Source organism: Schistocerca nitens, chromosome 1 (genome assembly GCF_023898315.1).
Source record: "Schistocerca nitens isolate TAMUIC-IGC-003100 chromosome 1, iqSchNite1.1, whole genome shotgun sequence".
NCBI classification, from domain to species: domain Eukaryota; kingdom Metazoa; phylum Arthropoda; class Insecta; order Orthoptera; family Acrididae; genus Schistocerca; species Schistocerca nitens.
Genome location: NC_064614.1, coordinates 579,355,403 through 579,378,134, shown reverse-complemented (window position 1 = coordinate 579,378,134; position 22,732 = coordinate 579,355,403).

Genomic DNA, 22,732 nt, shown 5'->3' with positions numbered 1-22,732 from the left:
CACAGTTTTAATCTGCTAAGAAGTTTCACATCAGCGCACACTCCGCTGTAGAGTGAAAATTTCATTCTAATCTTCTGACTGGTTTGATGCGGCCATCCCAAATTCCTTTCCTGTGCCAACCTTTTGATCTCAGAGTAGCAATTGCAACCTATGTCCTCAATTACTATTTGCTGCGTGTATTCCAATCTCTATCTTCCTCTACAGTTATTAACCTCTACAGCTCCCTCTAGTACTATGGAAGTTTATTCCCTGCCGTCTTAACAAATATCCTACAATCTTGTCCCTTCTTCTTCTTAGTGATTTCCATATGTTTCTTTCCTCGCAGATTCTGCGGAGAACCTCTTCATTCCTTACCTTATCAGTCCATCTAATTTTCAACATTCTTCTGTAGCATCGAATCTCAAATTCTTCGATTCTCTTGTGTTCCGGTTTTCCCATAGTCCATGTTTCACTACCATACAATGCTGTGCTCCAAACCTACATCCTCAGTAATTTCCTCCTCAAAGTAAGAGCTGTGCTTGATATTAGTATATTTCTCTTGTATGTAGTACATACTCAGCTGTAACGGATACTGCTCTTTTAAGACGTACTTTTCGAGCATTTTCGAGGTTCACAGTTTTCCGTTCTTGTAGAATACCAACGAAAGTGGCATCCACCTGGCTGCAGCGGCAGCAAAATTCCTTAGGCGGTGGACTAGCTCTACACACAGTGCCTTTCACTCACGTCGTTTTATTTTTTCCGACCTTTTAGCAAACCTTAGTATTGTTATGGAAAGCAACAACAATAATAATAATGGTAATCATAGTACTACATTCGCCTTAATCGAAGTATCTTTATTAAATCGTGATGAAATTGTCGTTTATATATCAATATTGTGAGCTATCGGTTGAGCTGTTTATCACACCCCTAAGCTGCAAACAAAGGAAGAAAAGCTACTAGGTGGGCCCGTTAAGCATGAAAGTAGAGGTGCTACACAAGTCACGTACATATTCATGAATGACTCATATAACTGCAAGGGGAAACTAGAATTCACTATAACAATTTGATTTATTACCTTTAGATATAAACAAATAATTTTACCATTGAATTAAGAGTCTAAACATTTAGTAAGTAGACAGACTGTTGTAATTATGGAATATAATCTTGGCTCATATGAATGGACACACGAAAACATAACGAAACTGCGTCGCGGATAAGCCGCTAGGTTTGTATGGAATCCCATTTCGGTTGTATAAAGAGTATTCCACGGCACTACCCCTTACTTACCTTGTATTTATCGCGAATCTCTCGCCCAGCGCAGAGTCCCAAACGACTGGAAAAAGGCGCAGGTGACTTTGCGAAAAGCAGTTGACACAGTGTCTCACTACAGACTTTTAACGAAGGCACGAGCATATGAATAGGTTCCCGAATACGTGAGTAGCTCGAATATTTCGTAGGTAATACAACCCAGCATCTTGTCATCGAAGGCGATCGTTCATCAGAGACAAGGGTATCTCCAGGGAAGTGTGATAAAACCGCTGTTATTTTCTATACACATAAGTGCTCTGGCAGGCAGGGTGAGTAGCATCTAATCGCCCATAACTGTGACAGCGTTTCAGTGCTTGGAACGTGCCGCTTACCTGCAAAATACAAAAACATCCTTTCACTGTAGTCCACCCACATGGATGCGTCTGATTCCTTCGGATGAGAGATACAGAACAACGTGCATGCCCTTGACACAAATGCTTCACATGCCACTATCCAGCTACCCCATGACACGTATCAACATTTGTTCGACGGTACTCTAGGAAGAGGAAAAGATTCTCACTCACATTACGCTGAAAACTAATGCTCAACCCAAATTTTGCCACGCTCGCCCTGTGCTGCATGCATTACGCGACGACGTGCCTACAGAAATTCAGAGACTGGAATTCGTTGGTGCTTTAAAACCTGTTTGAGCATGTCAGTGGGCTTCACCATTAGCCGTCATTCGTAAGCCATATGGGAAGATTCGTCATTGCGCGGATTTCAAACGCACGGTAAATTCACAGGCAATTATTGATTCCTACCCCCTCCTGCATAAAGAGGAAATTTTGGATCGCCTAGCGGGAGGACAGTTCTCCTCAAAAATTGATCTTGCAGAAGACTACCTTCAATTACCATTAAACGAAGAGACAAGGAACATTTTTGTTGAGAATACTCATTTCAGCTTATTTCAATATCAATGCCTACCTTTTTGAAGTGCTTCGCACATGCTTTGTTTCAAAAATTCTCGAACAAGTAACGTCCAAGATGCCTTCTTGTTTTAATTATCTTGACAACATAATCATCTCTGGACAAACTCCGGAACAAAACCTTAAAAATTTGGACTGTCTTTTTCAAGTTTTAAATAAGGAGGGCTTCGAATGTAACTTATAGAGATGTTCTTTTTTCCACACAACGAGTGAATACCTAGGACATACCATCGACGCCATACACTCTCATCCTCCGACGAAACGTTTGCATCAATTTAACAATTGCCATCTCGTAAGAATTTACGTGGACTGTAAGCTGTTCTTGGAAAACTGACTTTCTACATCAAGTTCATTCCTAATGCGGCGCAAATTGCCGCGCCTCTCAACCGCCACAGGCGTAAAAATGCTCCGTTTTATTGAACAACAGACTGTGACCAAGTTTTCCAAATACTGAGAAATGCGTTGCTTCACTAACCTTGCCTTCTGCAGTACTATCCGCTCAAATCACATGTGCCTGCAATCGATTCCTCGTTCCATGGCATCGGGGAGGTTTTATCGAACAAAATTGGCGAAACAGAACGTACCATCGCCTTTACTTCCAAAACTTTGAATAATGCTCGGAATAATTGTAGTCAGCTGGAGAAGGAAGCCCTGACGTTAACATGTGGTGTCACCAAATTTCATTATTACCTGTACGACAGAAAATTTTTCCTGGTCCTGGATCATAAGCTTTTGACTGCACTGATTCATCCACCGAAACTAGTTCCCGACCACATGGCACATGAGCTACAACGTTGGTCGCTATTATTCTCAAATTATCGGTATGAAACTTTGTATCACCCGACGGCGCAACATGCAAACGCCGACGCATTGTCTCGTTTACCTGTAGGCACAAAAGCAGCATTCGACGCAAATGGTTCAAATGGCTCTGAGCACTATGGGACTTAACATCTATGGTCATCAGTCCCCTAGAACTTAGAACTACTTAAACCTAACTAACCTAAGGACATCACACAACACCCAGTCATCACGAGGCAGAGAGAATCCCTGACCCCACCGGGAATCGAACCCGGGAACCCGGGCGCGGGAAGCCATTCGACGCACCGGAAGCTTCTTGTTTACATATTGACTCTTCTGATTCGCAAGCAGTGGATTCTTTTCCTATTGATTCACGGCAGATCGCACAAGCCACGGAGCGTGACCAGTCACTAGGAATGCTAAAAAGCTACGTTCGCAAATGCTGGCCGCACTCTGTGAAATGTATTCCTGGTCCCTTAGTGCGAAGATACTTTGAGCACTGCAACAGTTTATCTCTTCTGAATTATGTGAGTCTCTGCTTCACACGCCTAATAAACATACACAAGTGTGACGGCACGCCCGCCGGAGTGGCCGAGCCGTTCTAGGCGCTACAGTCTGGAACCGCGCGACCACTACGGTCGCAGGTTTGAATCCTGCCTCGGGCATTGATGTGTGTGCTGTCCTTATGTTAGTTAGGTTTAAGTAGTTCTAAGTATAGGGGACTGATGACATCAGAACTTAAGTCCCATAGTCCTCAGAACCATTTTTGTGACGGCACAATGTCGCGCTTACACGGATAATCAGGCACCTCCACGCCAGGAATTTATCTCCTGGCCACATGCCGATACTCCTTGGCAATGCAATTACTTTGCAGGCCTCTTTTGTCAAAAGTGTTGGTTGCTTATCGTCGATGCCAACCCCAACGCATTCGACCAACGCTGCCAGCACTATCAAGGCCCTCGCTTCCGTATGTTCTCTCGAAGGCTTGCCGCAAACAATTATTTCTGACAATGGACCTCCTTTTCCTTTCAAGGATTTTGCGTAATTTTGCAACGTCTGTGGAATACAACATGTCAAGACCATTCTCGCCACAGTCTAATGGCGAGGCCGCACGTTTCTTTCGAACGTTCGGGACGCAAATGTCAAAACTTCGAGCTTCACGTTCACGTGAAGACACTTCATTGATGTTTCTGAGTTCATATAGTACTTTGCCTGCTCCTGACATTTCGCCGACAGAACGTTTGCATGGGACATTCCATTAGACCTTGCTACATTTGCTTCCCCCTTACCGCTCTGCTCCAGCTTCAGACTTCCCCACGAAGTTTCGCCTGAACGTCAGAGTTCAGTATCGAGTGTGCAACAGGCCACATTTATGAAGACCCGGCGTTGTTCTCACATCAGCTGGCAGAACGCATCAACGCCACAAAGATCAGCTACAGCTCCGTGAATTCAGCGACCTTGCCGTAGATCAAACTGTTTTAGATTTCTGCTCTGCACGACGACCGGCCGCTGTGACGCAGCCACACCCATCCGCCTCAACGCAGCCTCCTACGCAGTTTACCGAGCGGGTGTCTCCACTCGCGGCCGTCTCACCGATGGAACTCTACGTCTGGGGCCCTATTTTGTATCGTTCATACCGACCGGTGTAGTAGGTTACTCTCGTTAGTGACGTTATTTTCGGTTCTTTATCGAAATATCCTATTCAGTAAACTTCTGGGACTTGTTACCGAACGGTCCTCCCACCGATTTTACAATTGTACCGAGAGGTTTTGGATTTCGGTCTGGCCTTGTCTATCGATGAGCTGTGGTTTATGTACACCTATAATTTGTTATTTTAAACATATTTAGCGGTTTTAGCTTTGGATTTAGTGATTGTGTTACTGGCCACTTGCGACGCCGCAAGTCGCCTCTCCCCTGGACATCGACGCCGTCACCGTCGGACAGTCGCCGGCAACCTCTGCATCACCCTCCATGCTCCTACTTGTGCCGTCGGTGCGTCCTGAGCCTGGTTTTCCGGGACAGTTTCCTTGGCGCTCGCAAGGCGCCATGTCGGGACGCGGGTTGGTCTGCACCCGGCCTCATCACTATCCACGGCACAGGCTTCCCACGTACCTTCCAAGTTTAGAGGAGAGGGGTGCGGTGTCCTTCACTATCAAGCCGGCAGAACTGGGCCCATATTGTGTGTTTGGCACTTGGATAACATTTACAGATTTTCATAGTGACCAGGGCTCGTGAACTTCTGAAGAGTTATTGTATTTAAGACTGACTGACTTGTAAATCTGCAGTATCTGTGTATGTTTCGACATTCAAAGCTACTGTTAGCAACTGACGCTGCAACTACACAAACAAAATTACGTGTTACTTTTAATATTTGATGTTATATGTACAGTAAATTAATAACTGAATTCTCTATTCATGAACAGCTTCTGTTCCTCGCTCCTGTGTCCCCTAAAGAACCACACGGCGTGTAAGGAAACTATAACAACGATCACGATAGACAAGCTGAGGTATCACAGGATTTCTTCTGTTGTAAGAATTGAAGAATACTGCCAAACAAGTCACTCCGGTGCAGGGAACTACCTACCTCAAATAACACTGGAAAAACACCCAACGAGAGCTTCAAGTTTTCTTTCATAGTCAATGGTCTTACGACCGTTTACAAACCTTCCTTCATCTCTTCGTATCATTTTCTCTTTATCTTTTCACCTATCCTTACCTGTTACATCATTCGTCTCCAGTAATATGTCTTATTTATCCTAAATATGTCGCTACATACAGTTTCTTCCTCTTTCCTGTCGTGATATTACCATATCGACAGTTCCTTATGACACGTCGTACTGCACTGTCCGTTCTTGAGGTAAGGGTTGCCATGGACTTTCTTTTCTCAGCTCCCCCGTTAGGAGCTCTTCGCAATGTTGTTACATTTTGGTATCTTTCTGCAGCATCACATTTCACACATTCCCTGTATCCCAGTCTTCCCAGCGCTATTTTTCTCTTCGACGCAGACTCATGTTTCAGCCCACTTTTTTACGAAAATAGTTTCCTTTCACTGCACCAGTCTACTTCTTCTCTACCAAAAATGTTCATCACTTACTCAGTGACACTATACACTGAGATGACGAAAGTCATGGCGGCAGTATCGCGTACACAAGGTGTAAGAGGGCAGTGCATAGGTGGGGCTGTCTTTAGTATCCAGTTTATTTACGCCAAAAGATTTCCGATGTGATTACAGCCTCATGACGGGAATTAACAGACTTTGAATTTCGAATGGTAGTTGGAGCCAGGCGCATGCAACATTCCATTCCGAAAATCGTTAGGGAAGTCAGTATTCCGAGTTCCTCAATGTCAAGAGTGTGTTGACAGTATCAAATTTCAGGCATTACCTCTCACCACCGACAACGCAGTGGCTGACGGCCTCCACTTAACAACCGAGAGCAGCGGCGTTTGCGTAGAGTTGTCACTGAGGACAAACAAGCAAAACTGCGTGAAATAGACGCAAAAATCAATGTGAAACGTAAGACGAGCGTATCCCTTGGAACAGCACGGCGAAATTTGGCGTCAATGGGCTATGGAAGCAGACGACTTACGCGCGTGCCTTCAGAGTCTTTGCTGGGTTTGTGACCATATTTGTTGGACTGTAGGCGATTGGAAAACCGTGGCCTGGTCAGATGAGTCACAATATCAGTTGCTAAGAGCTGATGGTAGGTATCGAGTGTGGCGCAGACCCCAGGAAGCTATAGACCCAAGTTGTCAACAAGGCAGTCCGCAAGCGGGTGATGTCTCCATAATGGAGTGGACTGAGTTCACATGGAATGGATTGGATCCTCTTATATGTTCGGCTACTTGGAGATCATTTGTAGCCACTCATGGACTTCTTGTTTCCAAACAACTGTGAAATTTTTTGGATGACAATGCACCATGTCAACGACCCACAACTGTTCGTGACTGGTTTGAAGAACATTCTGGACAATTCGATTGAACGAGTTGGCAACGCAGATCGCCAGACGTGAATCCCATAGAACATTTAGGTGACATAATTGAGAGTTCAGTTCGTGAACAAAATCCTTCACCGGCAACATTTTCCCTATTATGGATGTCTATGGAGGCAACATGGCTCATTATTCCTACAGGGTACTTCCAGCGACTTGTTGAGTCCATGCCCCCTCGAGCTGCTGCAGTACGCCTGGAAAAATGAGGTACTGCACTCCATTAGGAAGTATCCCATAACTTTTGGCACCTTAGGGTATGCCTGAGGAGCAGCAGAAGTAAATTTGAAAGTGAACCAAAAAGTTTTTTACGGATGCTTTCTCCAGTTCTATTGAAGAAGCTTTATTTACAGGCTTGTAGCTCATTTAGGGTATAATTATTGAATAATTAGTTCTTTAACTAAAGTAAATATTGTTATATTTTAAGTAAAATCGTTTACAAGCAGGCGGCCTGCAGCCACATTTAAATAAAAATTCATAAAAAATATAAAAATTCATAAAACCTATCTGTAAATTGAATCTTTTCACATTATGGTTGTTGTTTTGTGGTTCGAAGATTGGTTTGATGCAGCTCACCATGCTACTCTATCCTGTGTAAGCCTCTCCATCTCGGAATAAATGCTGCAATCTACAGCCTTCTGAATTTGGTTACTCTATTCACCTCTTGGTCTCTCTCTACGAAATCCACCCCCCTCCCTCTCCCGCACACACACTGCACTATAGTACTAAATTTGTGATCCCTCGGTTTCAAAGAACGTGTTCTGTGAACTGATCACTTTTGTTAGTCAAGTTGTGCCATAAATTTCTTGTCTCCCAGTTTTATTCAGTACCTTCTCAATACACGACGTACCCATGTAATATTCAGCATTCTTCTGTAACACATTTCAAAAGCCTCTATTCTCTTCTTGTCCAAGCTGTTCATTGTCCGTATTTCACTTCCGTACATGGCTACACACGATAAAAATACTTTCAGAAAAGACTTCCAGGCAGTTAAATCTATATGCGATGTTAAAAAATTTCTCTTTTTCAGAAACGCTTTTGTTGCCGTCGCCAGTCCACATATTTCACTGATGACCACTTGCTTAATAGCTTCATTGTCTGTTTTTGGGACGAAATACATCAGTGTTTCTGCGTATCAGGGGTCCGACAGATTGTTGTGAGGTTTGTGGAGGTAGGTAATTTGAGCAGCACTTGGCGCCACAGTGACACGACGAACTGTTACAAATCAACGACGGCTCCGAGCTAGACGGCTTGTGGCGTGCGTTCCAGTGGCCCCGAACCACCGCCATTTGCGACTTCAGTGGTGTTAGGCAAGAGCTCAGTGGAGGGCAGGACGGAGGTCTGTTGCGTTTTCTGACGAAAGTGATGGCCGAGTGTTGGTTATAAGGTGGCATGATTGTCTGCAACCAACCTGTCTGTGTGCTAGACACACTGGACCTACACCTAGGGTTATGCTCTGGGGTACTTTTTCGTATGACAGTAGGAGTGCTTTCGTGGTTATCCTACGCACTCTGACAGCAAATTTGTACGTCAGTTTATTGATTCGACCTATTGTCCTGCCATCCGTGACCAGATATCCAGCAGTGTTTTTCAACAGGATAACGCTCTCCTATATAGTGCTGTTGTAACCCAACATGCTCTACAGAGTGTCGATATGTTGCCTTGGCCTGCTCGATCGCCAGATCTGTCTCCTATCGAACGCGTATGGAACATCATCGGACCTAATCTCCAGCGTCATTCACATACAGCATTAACCGTCCCTATATTGACCGACCAAATGCAACTGACATGGATCTTCACCACACAATCTGACAACCAGCACCGGTACACCACAATGCATACACTTCTGTATGCTTCCATTCAACATTCTGGCGGTTACACCGGTTATTAATATGCCAGCATTTCACATTTGTAGTGGCTTGTCATGGGCTTACATTAACCTGTGATCTTGCAATATTAATCGTTTAACTATGTTACCTAGACAAATGTATTGCCAAAATTTCATTGCTCTATATTAATTATTTTTGGATGTTGTTATTTTTTCCGTCGGTGTAATTCCCTCGGAATTACCTGATTTATCAGCTACATTCCATTATCTTTGTTTTGCTATTGTGGATGTTCATCCTCCTATCAAGACGCTGTCGATCGTTCAGCTGCTCTTCCAAGTTTTTTACTGCCAGTGACAGAATTACAGAATTACGTCGGCAAACCTCAAAATTTTTATTTCTTCTCCCCAAATTTTAATTCCTACTCCAAACTCTTTTTCGTTTTCCTTTACTGCTTGCATAACGTACAGGCAACAAACCCTGTCTCACTCCCTTCTCAACCACTGCTTCCCTTCCCTGCCCCTCGACTCTTATGACTACTGTCTGGTTTCTGTACGTGTTATAAATAACCTTTCGTTCCCTGCATTTTACCCCTACTATCAACAGATTTTCAAAGAGAGTATTGTAGTCAACAGTGTTAAATTCTTTTCTAAGTCTGAAAATGCTATAAACGTACGTTTGCTTTTCCTTAACCAATCTTCTAGGAGAAGTTGTAGGGTCAGTATTGCCTTGGTGTTTCTACATTTCTCCAGAATTTAAACTGATCTTCCCCGAGGTCGGATTCTACCAGTATTTCCATTCTTCTGTGAAGAATTCTTATTAGTATTTTGTAACCAAGCCTCATTCATCTGACAGTTCATTAATATGCAAGGCTGTCAGTACATGCCTCCTTTGGGATTGGAGTTTTTACATTCTTCTTGAAAGGATAGGGCGGTTCGTCTGTTTAATACATCTTACACACCAGATGTAACAGTTTTGTCATGGATCGTTCTCAGAAGGCTATCAGTAGTTCTGATGGCATGTTGTCTGTTCCAGGAGCCTTGTTTCGAATTAAGTTGTTCAGTTTCTGTCAAATTCTTCTCGCAATATATTACCTCCCATCTCATCTTCACCTATGTCCTCTTCCCTTTCTATGATATTGCCTCTAAATTTGTCTCCCTTATATAGACCATCGCCGGCCGCGGTGGTCTCGCGGTTCTAGGCGCGCAGTCAGGAACCGTACGACTGCTACGGTCGCAGGTTCGAATCCTGCCTCGGGCATGGATGTGTGTGATGTCCTTAGGTTAGTTAGGTTTAAGTAGTTCTAAGTTCTAGGGGACTGATGACCACAGCAGTTGAGTCCCATAGTGCTCAGAGCCATTTGAACCATTTTTTATAGACCATCTATATACTCCTTCCACGTTTCAGCTTTCCCTCCTTTGCTTAGGACTGGTTTTTCATCTCAGCTCTTGATATTCATACAGCTGCTTCTCTTTTTTCCAAAGACCTCTTTAATATTTCCATAAGCGGAACCTACGTATTTTCAGCCTAGGGAAATATACTTCTAAATCTTTACATTTTTTCTCTAACCGTTCTCGCTTATCTATTTTGTACTTCCTGTCAACCTCATTTTCTAGATGTTTGTATTCCCTTTCATCTGTTTCATTTGCTGCATCTTTATATTTTCTACTTTCATCATTTAAATTCATTATCTTCTCTGATGCCGAAGGACTTCTACTAGGTCTTGTCTTTCTACATATTTGATCCTCCGCTACCTTCATCTCTCAAATCTACCCATACTTCTTATACTGCATTCCTTCCTCCCTTCCTAGTCAATCACTGCGTAACGCTCCCTCTGAGACTTCAACCTCACGTTCTTTGAACTTATCTAGTTCGCATCTCCTTAATTTCCTATGTTTTCGCAATTTCTTCAGTTGTATTCTACAGTTCATAACGAATACATTGCGGTCAGAATCCACATCTGCCACTGGAAATATCTTGCAATTTAGAATCTGGTTCCGAAATCTCTACCTCACTGTTATATAATCAATGTGAAACGGCCTGGTACCTCCACGCCTCTTCCACGTACACAGAATTCTTTCATGATTCTTAAGCCAAGTGTCAGAGGTAGTTAAATTATGCTGTGTGCGTAATTCTACCAGGCGGCTTTCTCTTTCATTCCTTTCACCCAGTCCATACTCATCTAGTACTTTTGTCTCTCTTCCTTTTCTTACTATCGAATTCCAGCTCCCCCCCCCCCCCCCCCGCCATCCATCCATCATATTGAATATTCGTCTCTCATAACTATCTAAACAATTTCTTCGGTCTCATCATACATTTCTTCAATCTCTTCATCATATGCGGAACTAGTTGGTGTACAATCTTGTTCTAGTGTCTAGTGTAGAGGGTGTGGGGAACAATAACACTTGCACTATGCTGTTCATAGTGGGTTCCGCGCATTCCTATTTTCTCATTCGGTATTAAACAAACTGCTGCATTTTCTTTGTTTGATTTTGTATTTATAGTCCGTATTCACTTGGCCAGAAATACTGTTCCTTCTGACACCGAAATTCATTAATTACCACTATATATAACCTCAACCTTTATATTTCCATTTTTAAATTTTCTAACCCTTCTTCCCGATTAAGGGATCGCAAAAGTCCCTCCTAGAGATCCGATCTATTTCACCTCTGCAATCTTTTATCGAAGAAGACACCATTATCATTTAACCATGCAGTAGAGCTGCATGCCCTCTGGAAAATTTACGGCTGTAGTTTCCCATTGCTTCCAGCCGTTCGCAGCATCAATAAAGCAAGGCAATTTGCTTGATATTACAAGACCAAATTATCATCCAGATCGATGCCCCTGCAACCACTGGAAAGGCTACTGTCCTTCTTCTTCTGGTCCCAAAACAGATATCCATCCGTTGTGGTTGCATCTACGGTACGGCTATCTGTATCGCTGATGCACGTAAGCCACCCCACCAACGGCAAGTTCCATAGTTCAGGGATGTGGTACATCATAGTATATAGTGTAAATGATGCAGTGAATATCTAACTGTCTGCCTTGGTCCGATGATCCTCTGTAATTACATTTCCTAGACATTCTTTGCCAGTATTATGTGTCGTAATTCGTTATTCTCCTCAATACTGTAATTCTTCTCTTCCGTCTGTCTTTTATTTTAATCATCAACAAAAATGCTGCACTACGTGTTGCCGCTATTCCATTTAAACGTCTGTCTCCGTAGTGAGTAGCAGTACAACATTACATATTTAGTAATAAACGGCATAAAGTACGCCAAATATGTGTAAAAACTTGTATTTTCAAACGATTGATTGTTATGTATAAATCTGCATAATGGAAAATTAATTTCACAGAATTAATTTCACAGTTTCTTCGTGTGACTTTATCGACAAAAATGCTGATAATAATGCAGGCGCTGTGGGAATCTTAGTTCCTAACCATGTCGTCAGACGGTAAGGAACTCTCTCTCGGACAAATGACAATAAAAGGACGTAATTCCATTAACAGAGCGAAACTGAACTGCACCGACAAAATGTCGGAGGTTGTTCAGCGATATTTTTGGAATATTTTGTTCTAAGACACTCGTGGTCTCCAGTACCTCGTTACAGAGTACAGCAATTCCAGTTCGTCTGATTTCTTACTTCCATTTTTTTTTAAATCTGTGTTTCACTGAAATTATCTGTACAGCAGTACAATTGTCAACGATATGAGCTGCGTTTCTTGTCTGGAATCAAAGTTGGTCCATTCACTCAATGATGACAGTGGTATCCGCTGTACTCTTAACGACGTGGACCTGCCTGGACGTAGTTTTTTAGTGGTTTCCCATATCCCACTAGGTGTATACTTGTCTGGTACCCATCTCCTGCCTCAGATACATGCTACGCAAACATTCAGAAAACTTTCTCATACTTGCACATACAGTTTGCTCTAGACACAGTTACATTGGGTGCACTGATCCCGTCCTGGGTGGATGAACACGAAGCTGAACGCCTTAGATGTAGAGTCTCCTAAGCACATAGTCAGCAGTGACAGTTACGGTTGCTGGCTCTCGTAAGACCTGCAGTGTCACGTGTTGCACGCGCCACGGTCTGTCTTTCTCGTGCGCCTGGCTTGACGAGTAGTGTCGTCAACTGGCTGACAGTGAGCAGCTGGCGCTCAATCTGCTGCCTGAAACTGTGCAGTTTCGGTCTGTGGCGGCTCCGACATGGTGGAAAATAGTAGATACACAAATACAAGAGGACACAACAGGAACAGCAGGAAAAACGTGCGCAACTCGCGCACAGGCAGGCAGCTCGAGGATTCTAAGCTCCAATCGTCGTCACCATTTCTTGTGGCCGACGAAACTACTTTTGTCGCCCATAACTGTGGGTTCTTTGATTGCTCTGGGAGAACGCTCATCCAAGTAGAATACGTGAAATATTAGTTCACACTCTTACATAAAGAAATAAAAGATTTATTTAACTTAGACACAGTTGTTTGCTTCAGCACTGCTTGATAATGCGCAACTGTCATTGACTATGAAAGCATCATTTAATGCAAAGATTAACAAATTGTTCTCTTCCGGTACAATTGCAACACTCAGGAAAGTACATTTCATCAGGAACTTTAACTGTCACTGTCCTACACGATGATGTTGACTGCTAAAGCTGAAGTCTCTAATTGGGGTGAGCTCTTGTATGCTCGATTCTACTGTATTGGCCATTAAAATTGCTACACCAAGAAGAAATGCAGATGATAGACGGGTATTCATTGGACAAATATTTATACTAGAACTGACATGTGATTACATTTTCACGCAATTTGGATGCATAGATCCTGAGAAATCAGTACCCAGGACAAGCACCTGTGGCCGTAATAACGGCCTTGATACGCCTGGGCATTGACTCAAACAGAGCTTGGATGGCGTGTACATGTACAGCCGCCCATGCAGCTTCAACACGATACCACAGTTCATCAAGAGTAGCGACTGGCATATTGTGAAGAGACAGTAGCTCGGCCACCATTGACCAGACGTTTTCAATTTGTGCGAGATCTCGAGAACGTGCTGGCCAGGGCAGCAGTAGAACATTTTCTGTAACCAGAAAGGCCCCTACAGGACCTGCAACATGCGGTAGTGCATTATCCTGCTGAAATGTAGGGTTTCGCAGGGATCTAATGAAGGGTAAAGCCACGGGTCGTAACACATCCGAAATGTAACGTCCACTGTTCAAAGTGCCGTCAATGCGAACAAGAGGTGACCGAGACGTGTAACCAATGGCACCCCATACCATCACGCCGGGTGATACGGCAGTATGGCGATGATGAATACACGCTTCCAATGTGCGTTCAGCGCGATGTCGCCAAACACGGATGCGACCATCATGATGCTGTAAACAGAACCTGGATTCATCCGAATAAATGACGTTTTGCCACTCGTGCACCCAGGTTCGTCGTTGAGTACACCATCGCAGGCGCTCCTGCCTGTGACACAGCGTCAAGGGTAAATGCAGCCATGGTCTCCGAGCTGATAGTCCATGCTGCTGCAAACGTCGTCGAACTGTTCGTGCAGATGGTTGTCTTGCAAACGTCGCCATCTGTTGACTCAGGGGTGGGGACGTGGTTGCACGATCCGTTACAGCCATGCGGATAAGATGCCTGTAATCTCGACTGCTAGTGATACGAAGCCGTTGGGATCCAGCACGGCGTTCCGTATTACTCTCCTGAACCCACCGATTCCATATTCTGCTAACAGTCATTGGATATCGACCAACGCGAGCGTCAGTGGTTCATCTAATATGTAATGCCAGATGGGAAAATGCTCGGTTATTAATTTTGGTCCACATTGATGGATATTTGAAAAGTCAATCGTTTTGGCTATGAAAAATCAACGTCGTCCGTACATGCCTCCTCTAAACGCACAGAAAGGGGATGTTTCGATGTGCAAGGTCACGTTGTCCAATATTCATTTCTTGATGTGACACAGTGAACACTGAGTACTACATACAGATGCTGCAAATATCTGTGATTGCTGTACATGGAGAGAAGCCGCAGTACACGTAACTCCATCAGGACAATGCTATTAATTATACATCCAAGAACACTGCGAGGGTCTTGGAGCAGTGTTTTCACTGACAAGAAATTTCGAAGTGGTTATTTGATAGGTTAGAAATTATTCTTACAAAATTCACCGTCACACTGTTCCCGAGTCGCTCAAAGAAACTGAAAGCTATGTTACTGCAATTCCTCAACCAACGTTACAACACGTGTTTAAGAACATCTTCAATCACGTGAATCGCATAATGGAGGACATGTTTAACAATTTTTATAACTTACTCATTTTCCCACAAGTTTTTTTATTTGTGATTGAATTAACAACAGTGATACAGTTACGTCACCTGTTATACAATTCCCACCATTGTTTCCACCAAGTATTCACCACACTATTTCTCACACACACTGACGGCAAAGTTCTTAAGGTTGCACTTCTTACGTCTACCGTTAATCATAGAAGTTTCCCTTTTCTTTTTCTTAAGACTTGATATCATACTTCCACAAACTGTTGCGGTAAGGAGGTTCGTTAATACACTCCTGGAAATTGAAATAAGAACACCGTGAATTCATTGTCCCAGGAAGGGGAAACTTTATTGACACATTCCTGGGGTCAGATACATCACATGATCACACTGACAGAACCACAGGCACATAGACACAGGCAACAGAGCATGCACAATGTCGGCACTAGTACAGTGTATATCCACCTTTCGCGGCAATGCAGGCTGCTATTCTCCCATGGAGACGATCGTAGAGATGCTGGATGTAGTCCTGTGGAACGGCTTGCCATGCCATTTCCACCTGGCGCCTCAGTTGGACCAGCGTTCGTGCTGGACGTGCAGACCGCGTGAGACGACGCTTCATCCAGTCCCAAACATGCTCAATGGGGGACAGATCCGGAGATCTTGCTGGCCAGGGTAGTTGACTTACACCTTCTAGAGCACGTTGGGTGGCACGGGATACATGCGGACGTGCATTGTCCTGTTGGAACAGCAAGTTCCCTTGCCGGTCTAGGAATGGTAGAACGATGGGTTCGATGACGGTTTGGATGTACCGTGCACTATTCAGTGTCCCCTCGACGATCACCAGTGGTGTACGGCCAGTGTAGGAGATCGCTCCCCACACCATGATGCCGGGTGTTGGCCCTGTGTGCCTCGGTCGTATGCAGTCCTGATTGTGGCGCTCACCTGCACGGCGCCAAACACGCATACGACCATCATTGGCACCAAGGCAGAAGCGACTCTCATCGCTGAAGACGACACGTCTCCATTCGTCCCTCCATTCACGCCTGTCGCGACACAACTGGAGGCGGGCTGCACGATTTTGGGGCGTGAGCGGAAGACGGCCTAACGGTGTGCGGGACCGTAGCCCAGCTTCATGGAGACGGTTGCGAATGGTTCTCGCCGATACCCCAGGAGCAACAGTGTCCCTAATTTGCTGGGAAGTGGCGGTGCGGTCCCCTACGGCACTGCGTAGGATCCTACGGTCTTGGCGTGCATCCGTGCGTCGCTGCGGTCCGGTCCCAGGTCGACGGGCACGTGCACCTTCCGCCGACCACTGGCGACAACATCGATGTACTGTGGAGACCTCACGCCCCACGTGTTGAGCAATTCGGCGGTACGTCCACCCGGCCTCCCGCATGCCCACTATACGCCCTCGCTCAAAGTCCGTCAACTGCACATACGGTTCACGTCCACGCTGTCGCGGCATGCTACCAGTGTTAAAGACTGCGATGGAGCTCCGTATGCCACGGCAAACTGGCTGACACTGACGGCGGCGGTGCACAAATGCTGCGCAGCTAGCGCCATTCGACGGCCAACACCGCGGTTCCTGGTGTGTCCGCTGTGCCGTGCGTGTGATCATTGCTTGTACAGCCCTCTCGCAGTGTCCGGAGCAAGTGGCTGGTTCAAATGGCTCTGAGCACTATGGGACTCAACATCTTAGGTCATAAGTCCCCTAGAACTTAGAACTACTTAAACCTAACTAACCTAAGGACATCACACACACCCATGCCCGAGGCAGGATTCGAACCTGCGACCGTAGCGGTCTCGTGGTTCCAGACTGCAGCGCCTAGAACCGTACGGCCACTTCGGCCGGCCTCCACCATCATTAATTTACAAAATTTTTCCCGATCAATCATCTTCAATTTTTAAATTTACCGCTATCTAAGATCTTGATGACGTTGTCCATTCAAGATCACTGATGACGTCATTGTCCCGGCATGAACGCAACCCACATTGACACTCGCGCCTTTTAGGGTCAAGTGTCCGCCATATTGGATTGTGATGTCATTCATATCAATGGCGCATTTAAGTGCAGACTGTTCCAGAAGCCCTATAGCATTCCTTCTCTACAGTCTTGTCAGTATTTACGAGCTTATACGTGTGTATTCGAAAGAATTCGTAATACACTGCAGACACCGACTCAGTACTGCCTTCAGATACGAGGACGACACAGGGAACACCTCCTTTAACACGTAGGTGTGGGTGTAGAGGTAATTTTAATATACAGGGTGATTATAATTAAAGTTAAACTTTCAAACCGCTGTAGAAATAACACCACTGGTCAGAATGACGTAAAACTGCAACGGAACATTATCGGAGAAGGGGGAACCGTATGTCAGAAGAAATATAAATAGTTACAAAACGTAGCAATATATGGCGCTGTAAGCATCATAATTTAATAGTGGCCCACTACAAATGACAAATGAATCACACAACAATGCCTAAAGTGTACGTTTGACGTTAAACAAACTGTACTATTCACTGTGCACGGGTGTACAAGTGTGATACTGTTAGTTACATAGTCCCATCCACCACAGCAAGGTCATATCACATCGTATGGGAGAAATCGGTTTTTAATTGTCCTGAGGACAAAAAAGCATAAAAAGCATCAATCAAAATCAAATCGGATTATTAATTTCCGTGTGACTGGCACAAAACATGTTCCACCGTTTTCTGCAAGAAGTAGAAATCGAGAAACAGCAAGTTCCACAACTGATCGAAGTGTTTCCGAGGTCACGTTCAGAATGTGTTGCTCAATGCATGCCTTCAATGCACCTAAGTTGCAATCGGAACGCCGGCCGGAGTGGCCGTGCGGTTCTAGGGGCTACAGTCTGGAGCCGAGCGACCGCTACGGTCGCAGGTTCGAATCCTGCCTCGGGCGTGGATATGTGTGATGTCCTTAGGTTAGTTAGGTTTAAGTAGTTCTAAGTTCTAGGGGACTGATGACCTCAGAAGTTAAGTCCCATAGTGCTCAGAGCCTTTTTTTTGCAGTCGTAACACTGAACAGAACAACTTTCAGATGGCCCCCAGTCAGAAGTCACACGGATTAGGATCAGTTGATCAAGACTGCCAGGCTGTAGGGAAATGGCGGCTGGTAATTCTAGCATTTACGAAATGGAGCTTCAGCAGCTGCTTAGTTGGATTTGCAATGTGCAGAGGTGTGCCATCTTGCAAAAAAATGATTCATTCCACACAGCCATGCTGTTGGAGAGCTGGAATGACGTAGTTGCGCAAAAGACCCTCATAGCGCTTACCAGTGACGGTACAGGTAACTGGTTCAAATGGCTCTGAGCACTATGCGACTTAACTTCTGAGGTCATCATTCGCCTAGAACTTAGAACCAATTAAACCTAACTAATCTAAGGACATCACACACATCCATACCCGAGGCAGGATTCGAACCTGTGACCGTAGCGGTCACGCGGTTCCAGACTGAAGCGCCTAGAACCGCACGGCCACACCAGCCGGCACAGGTATCAGGACCGGAAGCACCTGTTTCTTCGAAAAGTATATCCCTATGATAAATGATGCCGTAAACCCGCAACACACAGTGACCTTTTCAGGATGAAGTGGTACTGGTTGATTTGCGTGTGGATTTTCCTTTGCCCACATTCGACAATTCTGAGTATTGACGTATCCTGTCAGATGGAAGTGGGCTTCGTCTGTCCACAAAATCTTCCACGGCCAATCATTGTCCACTTCCATGTGAGCAAAAAATTCTAAAGCAAAGGTCTCTCTTTCTGGGAGGTCAACAGAAAACAACCCGTGAACATGGGTAATTTTGAATGGATAGCAAAGAATCCAGAATTATGCACCTCAAGTGGGATGCAGCGAAGAAGAGAAGATGGACTTTGAAAATGTGTTAGAAAACCATATAGAGAGTGCTAATATAGTGATGGGAGATTTTGATGCACAGGTAGGCAAAGACAGAAAGGGATCTGACCAAGTATTGGGATGTTTTGGATATGGAGGCAGAAATGAAGAAGGGGAAAGACTCCTGGATTTGTGCCAGAGGAATGGAATGAAAATAGCAAACAGCTGGTTTATGAAGAGAGAAAGTCATGTTATCACCAGATACAGTTGGTATGGAAGAACCAAGAGTGTAATTGATTATATTCTAGTAGATAGGGAATGGAGAGAGAAAGTAACAAATGTGAAGGTAATTCCAAGTGTGATTGCAGATGGAGACCATAGATTACTGGTGGGACAATGGAAAATGAATCAGTGTGTGAAAAATAGAAAACAGAAGAAAGTGATGGGGCTACGGGATTGGAAACCGAAGGAGAGTGAATGTGCTGAGAAGTACAGAGAATTAATCACACAAAAATTTCCAAAAGAAGTTTTCTGCGATGTAGAAAAAGAATGGAGTTTATTCAAAGACACTTTAGTCGAAGCAGCACAAAAAGTATGTGGCAGAACATCTGGAAAGGAAAAAATAAGACAGACAAGTTGGTGGGATGATACCACAATCCAAGTAGTTACAAGAAAAAATAGAGCATGGAGAAAGTGATGGAAAACTATAAATGACGAAGACCATAAAAGATATATAGAGGAAAAGAAGAAGTGCAAAGAAATAGTGGAAACAGCAAATAAAAAGGCATGGGAAGAGTTTACAAAAAAACTTGAAGAAGATGTGAAGAGCAATAAGAAAATGTTCTATAAAATGATGAAAAATAAAAGGAAGGCTTCTGAAGTACCAGTAAAGATGGAAACAGAGGACGGTACCATTATTGAAGATCCAGGGAATATAAAAGACCTCTGGAAAGAACATTTTAAGAAGCTGTTAAACGCTGAGGAGCAGGTACATGAGGAAACAACAAATAATGGAGAAATTGAGAGAAGTTTGGAAGCAGAATTAGGACAAATTACACGGGAAGAAATGGAAAAAGCTGTGAAGAAGATAAATGGGGGGGAAAGCCCCAGGACCTGATGAAGTATCAGTGGACATGATAAGAGCAGAGGTCCAGTGGGAATGCAGTGGCTGTATAGAGTACTATCAAGCGTGTGCAGAAATAGTACAATACCTTGAAAGGTCTCTGTTGGATTCCTTTCATGTTTAATTTCTCAAATTTGTTGCCATTTATGGAATAAATTCCTCTCCTAAATTTACTGTGGCGTTTCTGACTATCTGGGAGGAGACTGAGTAGTGGAACGTGTTACTTTTACACGTAAACAAGAACGATCTGTCACACTACTACACTTTAAAGCACAGTTTATACGTAATTCTTATATGTAATTCATGTCACACAGTCTCATACGGAACCTACATCCGCTTTCTGTTATATGCAGTATATGATAAGATACTGTCATCCCCCTTCCCTTCTGTGTGAGAGGATGAATGATCAAATGTGTTTGTAGTTGCATGCTTGAGGGTAGCAGACAAGGCTGTCTGCTAGAGAACAGTAGGACCAACGTCGGAACAGGTAGCTACGGTTCCTAAAAGCAGAGCGGTTTCTATTCTTAGTATGGTCCGGTCCGTCCCTTGTCATGTTGGTATAGGAAGCTGCCCCTCTGGCCCCTTCCGTTTGTCTTTGTGAGCGACCCTCGGGAAGCACGCTGGGTAGTGGCAGTTGCAGTCTAGCAGTAGGCAGTTGCAGGCTAGCGGTAGGCAGTTGCAGTCTGGCAGTAGCGAGCGTCTGAAATGGTAAGATCTCCGGCTAAGCGCGTGTCTGCTGAGTCCGTAGGACAATGGATTTGTTAAGTTCAGCTTAACTGAGAATTTAATCACGTTTATTTCGGGTTAGCTCTAAGATATCTAAGGTTATCTTAAATTGCAGCGTAGTGTAATTCTCGTGTGAGGTTCATATTATTTTCCGGGAGTTGCTTTGTTACTACTTTGTGAGTAAAGTGGAACCACGTGTTGGTCAGTAACTCTAACTAAGATCAATCTTAAATGCGAATGCTTGTGTGATTATAACGTCTGGTCTTGATAATATTTTCAATATAGCAACTTTTCTTTATGTTCAACCCACGTGGGGTGTACTTTGTGAGACCAGTACCACGTGGTTATATAACTGTTTGACCCATCAGGTTAATAGTAAGACGTTAGTAACCAGTTCAAGGTTTTTCTTTTGTCAATTGCTTTTGGATCTAATTTATTTTTATTATCTAAATTACTGTGGAGTTATACGCTTTCGGTAAACCAAGTTGACCACGTGAAGCATGTGGTAATCATCAAAGTAGCCCTCAGCTATTCTTCTTGGGAAGATTTCACAAAGAGTTAATATGAATTTAGTATACCAGTGTGTGGTAATTACATGACGGACAGGATTGTGCTACGAAAGTAAATTCTTTGGGTAAAAATTTGAATCTGTTTGTAGTGATTAACTTTCTCTTGCATGTGTTTCAATGTTCTTTGTGTGTTGTTTTATGAATCCAGTGTTGTATCCAGTCTCCCAAATCTTGGCTCCATATTTTATGTGTTCCGCAAGATTCCAATCTCACATTTTCACAATCGTAAATAAGGCACCAGCTCAGTTATAACTCACGTATAATATGCTGAAATTTCAATGAACAATCTTTAAAATAAATTTGCAAATATAAACTGAATTCTTTCTTTTTATTTAAATTCTCCTTTATATATATAGATATATTACAACCTGACGACTGGAGACAGGAGAGATTGTTCCCATCTTCAAGAAAGGTAATAAAAGACTTTGTAAAAACTAAGAGGAAAACACTTATGAGACACACAGCCAAGATTTTTGAAAGAATTTTACTAAATCGAATAAGTGAAAAGATAGAAAAGGAGCTGAGTGAAGAATAGCATGGGTTTAGGAAAGGAAGAAGCACGATCGACCTGATATTTTCTATCCGCCAACTGATGGAAAAAAGTTCGGAGTATAACAAAAGAGTGATAATGGTTTTTATAGACATAGAAAAGGCATAAGACTCAATTGACAGGGAAAGACTCTGGGAAGAAATGAAGAAGATAGATTTAGAAGATGAATACATTAATGTTATAAAGACAATGTACAGAGGACACAATTGTAGAATTAGAACACCACTGGGGAACTATGAATACTTCGAAATAAGACAAGGACTTAAGCAAGGAAGTATTCTATCTCGCTGCACTTTTTAATTTTGTGATGGAGGGAATGAATAGGGCAGTTAAACATATAGTAAAAGAAAAAGACAAAAAGATGATTTTTGCAGATGATATGGTAATATAGGGTGATAAAGAGGTAGATGTACAGTTACAGCTTGATGCGTGGAAGGGAATAATGAAAAGGTATGGATTAAAAATAAATAAAGATAAGAGTGAAGTAATGGTATTTGGAAGAGAGAAAGGGATCAACGGAAATATTACCTTGAATGGAGAACCCCTCGAAGTGGTAGAAAGTTTCACTTATTTAGGGAATGAAATATCTAGGGATGGAAGAATAACTAACGAAATTAATAGGAGGTTACAGAAGGGAGGCAATTTCTACCAAACAATAAAACACCTGATTTGGAATAATGAAGTTTCAGAAAGAGCAAAACTCCTTATGTATAAGAATTATTACATCCCTTTTGTCACCTATGGTGGATAAACATGGACAATGACAGAAAGGGACTGGAGCAGACTGCAAGCAGGGGAAATGAAATTTCTC